This window comes from Mobula birostris, chromosome 8, assembly GCF_030028105.1.
Source record: "Mobula birostris isolate sMobBir1 chromosome 8, sMobBir1.hap1, whole genome shotgun sequence".
NCBI lineage: Eukaryota > Metazoa > Chordata > Chondrichthyes > Myliobatiformes > Myliobatidae > Mobula > Mobula birostris.
This window is the reverse complement of record NC_092377.1, coordinates 45,663,462-45,670,208: the sequence shown is the minus strand read 5'-3', so window position 1 is coordinate 45,670,208 and position 6,747 is coordinate 45,663,462. Positions and strand designations below refer to the sequence as shown.

Below are 6,747 nucleotides of genomic sequence, written 5' to 3'. Positions count from 1 at the left end.
TGAACACATAGCTGTGTAGCATGTCTCCAAGGAATTTGCAAATGAAAATTGAGAAATGGCTGGAATGTTCAGAAGTCCAAAAGGCTTTACCAAGTATTTTGAGTGGCCATTGGGTATTATGAATGCCATCTTCCACTCGTCCTCCTGGCAGATGCAGATCATGTTGTACACTCTGGAGATGCATTTTAGTGATGACCTGCGCCCCACGGAATGTCTTGAATACATGATTCATCATGGGGAGACGGTAGCAGTTCTTAATTGTGATTTTGTTGAGTCACAGTGGTCAATGCAAGGACAAAGATCCCCATCTTTCTTTTTGATAAAGAATTCTGCATTGGCTGAGGTGATGTAGTGATTCATGGTTTCAGTCTCAGGAGGGGAGAAAGAGAACAGACAACTTCAGGGAGGGGTGGTGTCTGAGTGGAGGTTGATTGTGCAGTCATGCGGTCTGTGATGTGGCAGTATGCTGACTTGCAGTTGCGAGTTTGTGGTACTCCTGAGTTCGAAGGTTTCCGCCGTCTCCAAGGATTTATGGAGTGAAGTCAGCTGAGGTTGCAAGCAGGTGGTCCGGCAGGTGGGTCCCCAACTCAGGAGAAGAGAGAGTTGTGAGTGTAGACCCTGGGTATCCCAAGATGAGAGGAGTTGATCACAAGGATATGGGTAGACACGTGGTGTTCTCTGATGCTTATCTGCATAGACTGTTGCACATTCTGATCATCCCAGCCCGCAAGGGAGGCCCGTCAATGGCTGTGATGTTGAAGGGCTGAGAGATAGATTCAGTAGGGAGTCCAAGGTGTACACACAGAATCTGGTCCAGAAAGCTGTCTGCTGTGCCGGAATCCACCAGAGCCTCCTGTGGACATGGAGCCATTGGAGTACAGAAGAGGACAGAGAGAGAGAGAAACTCAGGCTCCGATGCTGAAAGAAGAGTGAAGGAGGAGTTTACCAGATAGGAGACTCCTTGTCTCTCCCTGATGGTGCTGTTTCCCAGAGACAGTGGGCATTTGATCACCTGCTCCATACTCATGCTCTTGGAGGGGGGGGAGGAGGGGGTTAAAGGAGCTCTCCCTAAATGCATGGGTTCTTGAGGCATTGTTGATGAGGGGCCTGCAGCCTGAAATGATTCTGGGAATGGAAATGGGTTTTGGCTGATGATCTGGAGGGATGTTTCATAAAACACTTGTCAATACAGAGAGTAGAGTGATGAGACTTTTGAGGCCAGTGGGCATCTCCTAGATAACTCATCTTTCAAGTGTTCTGAGAGGCCATGATGATAATGGGACAGCAGTATTTCTGCATTCCAGCCGCACTCCTCCGCAGTGTATTCTGGCACCAAGCATAGGCATTGACACAGATAATATGCTGCCTCCCTTCCACTTCCCTGATAGTCAAGAACCTGGCGCATCTCAGTGGTGAAATACTCAGCGGCAAATAGGGGTCTTATTGTCCCAGCTGGAGGCACCCCAGGTCAAACTGCACCCAGTCAAGAAAAAGATGGCAAAGATCTCTCAGTCAGTAAAATACAGAGATACTGGAGCTTAAAGTGCAAGATGCAGTGGGGACAGGAAGCTGCAGCATCGGGTTAGGGATCCATCGAACCATTCGGGCACCAGAATCCGGGTCCAAGGGAGGAGGTTCACTGACACAGGGTTGCTGTATTGAGATGGAGAGTTGGCTGAGAGTAGTGAACAGATGGTCAGTGGCTTCCTGTTGCTTCTGGTTTATGTGTTCATGTCAATGGACAAGTTCCTTCAGGTGGGCAAAATCTGCTGGGTTAATCATTGTTACACTCATCCTATCAGGAAATGTACAGGAGGCTTGACCAAAAGCAGAGCAGCTGATACGATTTAATGGTGGGTGATAACTTTAATAATAAACTGCAAAATATTAAGCCAGGATGGGCCACAAAACAAGAGAGAACTGGTACTAAGTATCACAGGCAACAAGGTTTCTGAAGGCTGGTTGAGGCTGGCTGGTTTGGTGAGTGAACAAGAGATGTGATTGAGAGCTGGGTTTAAATAGGCTGCAGGTGAAAAGTTGGAAACAAGTGGTAGGTGACTCTTGTTAGCTAGGTGCAGACTCGGAGGTACCTGCCTGTGCAGGCCATGCCACACTACCCAAGCTCTGCCTTAAGAAATAAAGTCCTGATTCACAGTCCTGATTCTCTCTGCCTTCACAGATGCTGCCTAATATGCTATTTTCCTCCACATTACCACATCTGCAGTCTTTATGTCTCCTTTGAAAATTGTAAATCATCCACTTTTCCCCTAGTTCTGTGGAGAATTACTGAGTTGAACCATTAACTGGTTTCTCCTTCCACTGTTGCTGCTTGACCTGTTCTTCTGTTTTTTTTTATTCCAGCATTTGCAGTTTTATTTATTTTCCACTCATGTTAATATAATTGGTCAAACATATGAACATAGCAAATCAGAGCAGGAGTAGGCCATCTGGCCCATCGAATTGCTCCACTATTGAATAAGATCATGGGTGATCTGGCCATGAACTCAACTGCACCTACCTACCTTTTGCCGATAAGTGATACATACAAAATGCTGGAGGAACTCAGCAGGTTAGGCAGAAATCAATGGAAAGCAACAAATTGTCAACATTTTGGGCCGAGACCCTTCATCAGGACAATGAATCCTCGGCTATGTAAATGTCTATCTAACAGTGTCTTAAAAATATTTAACGAGGTAGCTTCTGCTGCTTCCCTTGGCAGAGAATTCCACAGATTCACTAGCTCCTGGGAAAAAGCAGCTTCTCCTCATCTCCATCCTAAATCTATTCCCCCAGATCTTGAAGCTATGTCCCTTAAGTTCTAGTTTCATTTACCAGTGGAAGCAACCTTCTTGTCTCTAACTTATCTAAAGAATTCATAATCTTACAACATCCCCTCTCATTCTTCTAAGTTCCAGTGAGTATAGTCACTAGTGACTCAATCTCTAATCCCAGGGGAATAAGGAAAAAGATGTTTTGGTCCATTTTCGTTGATACATCAAATAGTTCTGAATGGTATTTCTTTTTGACATACCTACAACATAATCACAGGAGAAATATTTTTGAAATCAATTTTACAATTAAAGCATGAAGCACAATGAATACACATATCTCTGGTTCCAATATAATGAATCCAAAACAAACCTTTGCCATAGACATAGTGAGTTTCATGCAAGTAGATTCAACTGTCAATCATCGAAAAAAAGAAAATCAGAAGAAAATCTTCTGGGCAAAATTGAACATGTACTTGATTGAATCAATTTATAGGCAGACCTTCAAGACTCACCCAAAACAAATGAAGAATTACTTAAATATATATATTAAGCTTCATTGCCTGTTTAAAATTTTACATTGGAAACTAGTTACAATTTTATAGGAAGAGGTACAGTCGACGTTTTGGGCCGAGATCCTTCGTCAGGACTAACTGAAAAAAGAGATTGATTGATTTATCATTTTTATTTTTTTCTCTCTCTCCTTTTTCTCCCTCTGTCCCTCTCACTACACTCCTTGCCCATCATCTGGGCTTCCCCCTCCCCCTTTCTTTCTCCCTAGGCCTTCCGTCCCATGATCCTCTCCCTTCTCCAGCCTCATATCCCTTTTGCCAATCAACTTTCCAACTCTTAGCTCCATCCCTCCCTCTCCTGTATTTTCCTATCATTTTGGATCTCCCCCTCCCCCTCCCACTCTCAAATCTCTTACTATCTCATCTTTCAGTTAGTCCTGACGAAGGGTCTTGGCCTGAAATGTCGACTGTACTTCTTCCTATAGATGCTGCCTGGCCTGCTGCGTTCACCAACATTTTTTGTGTGTGTTGCTTGAAATTCCAGCATCTGCAGATTTCCTTATGTTTGAGTTAAAATTTTACATTGGATTCTGATCTCGGTTCTAGAAGGGCCTTAGTGGCCTACCCTGTGATCCAAAAATGTTGCTGCAGGCTCTTCAAGGCAACTGTGTCTTTCAGATGATTTAAAAATCTAGGTATTTTCTTGCTACTTTGGTCATAATTTCTTTGCCCTAATTTTCTCACTACTTACATTTAAGAATCGGTTAAATTCCCATCATCTAGAATCAGTAAATTGCAGTAAAATGTTAGTAATTGGGCATTTAAAAGCAGAATTTGATAGGTTCTTGATTAGTAAGGGTGTCAACGGTTACAGAGAAAAGGCAGGAGAGAATGGGGTTGGGAGGGACAATAAATCTGCTATGATGGAATGTCAGGGCAGACTTGATGGGCCAAATGACCTGTTTCTGCTCCTATGTCTTATGGTCTTATGTTCTAATTTGCTTTTGCTATGTCCCATTTAGTGGCATTGTCCAAATGATGTCCAAAACTGAAAATGGTTCAGTTCTCCTAAATGTGACCTTGGTGAGCTCTGTGGGTATAAAGCTGGTCTTGGGCTAAGTTAAAAAAACACCTTCCCAATAAACTCTTACATACTGTAGATAAGTCATAATGTAAAGATGGTCCATACTTTAACATCGACAGATGTTATAATAGATGGCATGCAGAATCTGAAAATTGTGGGTTAAAATTTTAGTTAAAGAAACTGTTAAAAATTGCACCTGCAATATTTGAAAACAATTTAAAGCCTACATGTCTTTGATAGGATAAGATAATCAAAACATTCATCATTAACCTTTTTAGATATGGTATATTTTCAAAATTGTTCCTGTTTTCATTTGCAATTTCAGTATCTTTCTAGTCTTTGTCCTTCAATACCTAGAGTTTAACAAGCTGATTATTCATCTCAAGTATAGGAACTAGATGTGTTAAATAAAATAAAATAAATTCTATGACCAGCAGTGAAAAATGCAGACTTTTATTTACAGGATGCATACATGAAACTTAGAATACAATAGATATTTCAAAATATTTTTTGGACTTTTCGAAAACGTGGTTGTATTTTCTCTTTCAATTTAGTAACTCTGTCATTTTCATCAACCAAATCCATCCTTTTTAAAGCCTCTGTGGAACACGATAGGCGCACGCAAGTTTGGAATATACAATTGTTATCATCTCGGCGAGTATAGAGGGTGACGTTCTGCATTATTTAACGCGACTGCACAACGTACAAAACTATTTTACTTTCTCCTCACATCGTCTTCCTTCTGCGTGTGACACTATTGAACAGTCTGCTGAAAACAAACACTGTTAAGTGGAAAGAAGACTAGGGCTGGTCTAATTCCCCACTGCAACATTTTCAAATGACGAATGCTTGGTAAATGGATTTAGCTTTGAAAGAAAGTCGCACAGAAATTTGATGTGGCCTCGTGACCCTGGGTAAGCACATGTATCTTCAGCTGTCACATAACACACTACTGCTTGCTTACTTTTTCAGCAAAGACTATTGATTTTGCTCATTGGCTGCAGGCTAGTCCATAAAGAACAAATTACAAAGTCAGAGGTCTATTGCTACTGATCGCTTGCATGATAACAGGGGACTCATTTCCCCATTCCTCCTTACAGTATTTCAACTCATTTATACTCTTGGTGGAGAAATTTAATATGAAAAATATAACAATACAGCCAATGAAACCAAGCTCATCACCGCAGGTAACAAAGTACAGTGGGGTGTTTGAATTCTCTAATTAGCAACTGTTTCAGTAATGCAGTGTCCGGGAGGAAAGTATCCTCTGGCAACAACACCGAAAGCTCTGAATCCCTGGGTTAGATCCCAATCTTAAGTGACATTTGCGCTCAGGATTGCCCCGGGAGGTATGTTTGTTAATCTTAAACAGGTTGTCTGGGGAAAAGGGAATCTGGTTCAGCGCGGCTAGAGTTCCTCCCTGCATTAGATAGATGTTTATCTTCCGTTGCCCTGCTCATAATTTAATAGTCACCACCACATAATTCCTTTTAGACTGGAGTGTAAACTCTTCTCTGGCCACCGTAAGAGTCAATTTATGAAATGCCGACTGGAGCTCCACTTTTACAAAAACTGTTCCTAATTTTCATACTTTACTGCACGATGCTCCACCTAGTGCCCTGGCTGAGAACAAGGCAAAGCTCTTAAGTAATCGAAGGTGAGTTTGATTGACAACCATCCTGCGGCTCAAATCCACGATGATATGCACAACAGCCAGTGGCTCCGTTTTCTGTACAACTGGGCTAATCAAATAATGTTTGGAAAAGCTGATCCACTTAACCTACCTATTCATTGAAATGTCTCGAATATTGAGACTCTTATCAACAGTGGCTCCGTACTTGCATGCTTAATCCACGACAACGTTCATAAATGTTATTTATAAGAAAATCCTTCTATCGATTATTTCATTATTTGTCTCTATAACGTTGATGGAACTCAACAAAAAACAACTGAGTTTGACTATTTAAAACAATAAGTTCTTGCAGCATAGCGCCATGAAATTCTGCTTCTTTCAATGGCTGGCTGGTTATTTAACGATCCCGTCAAACGGCAAGTCTGAAACTTTAGCATTGGAATTGGAGATTAGAACATTTTAGTTGATTCAAGTGATGCCATGTTGATATATTATAGACAGGTACCACAGCACTAGGCTTGGAAGTGAAATCGCTGCATGTTTGGATATCTGGGAGTACAGATTTGTATCCTATCGGCCCTCTGTTATTTCTGCAGTCGCTAGTATACGGTCAATGACATGAATGATAATGCCCTTTGAAAATTAAAATGGGGGAAGAATGGGTATCCCCGTTACAGCATTTTAAAAATACCCTCCATAAAATAGCTAAACAATTCAAAGTTCTTTTCCACTCACTTTTGAAAATAATTC

General features: G+C 41.5%; 1 long non-coding RNA gene across 3 annotated transcripts in view; it reads left to right on the top strand.

The window, feature by feature from the left end:
- Positions 1 to 5,101: 5,101 nt before the first annotated feature.
- Positions 5,102 to 6,747, top strand: part of LOC140201281 (uncharacterized) — a 67,295-nt gene continuing 65,649 nt past the window's right edge. For 2 of the 3 annotated variants that reach the window (XR_011886816.1, XR_011886815.1), the window contains exon 1: positions 5,872 to 6,021. This is a non-coding gene — a long non-coding RNA (uncharacterized lncRNA). Of the gene's footprint in view, positions 5,279 to 5,871; positions 6,022 to 6,747 lie in introns of those variants that run through there. The other variant, XR_011886817.1, reaches the window with a different exon arrangement.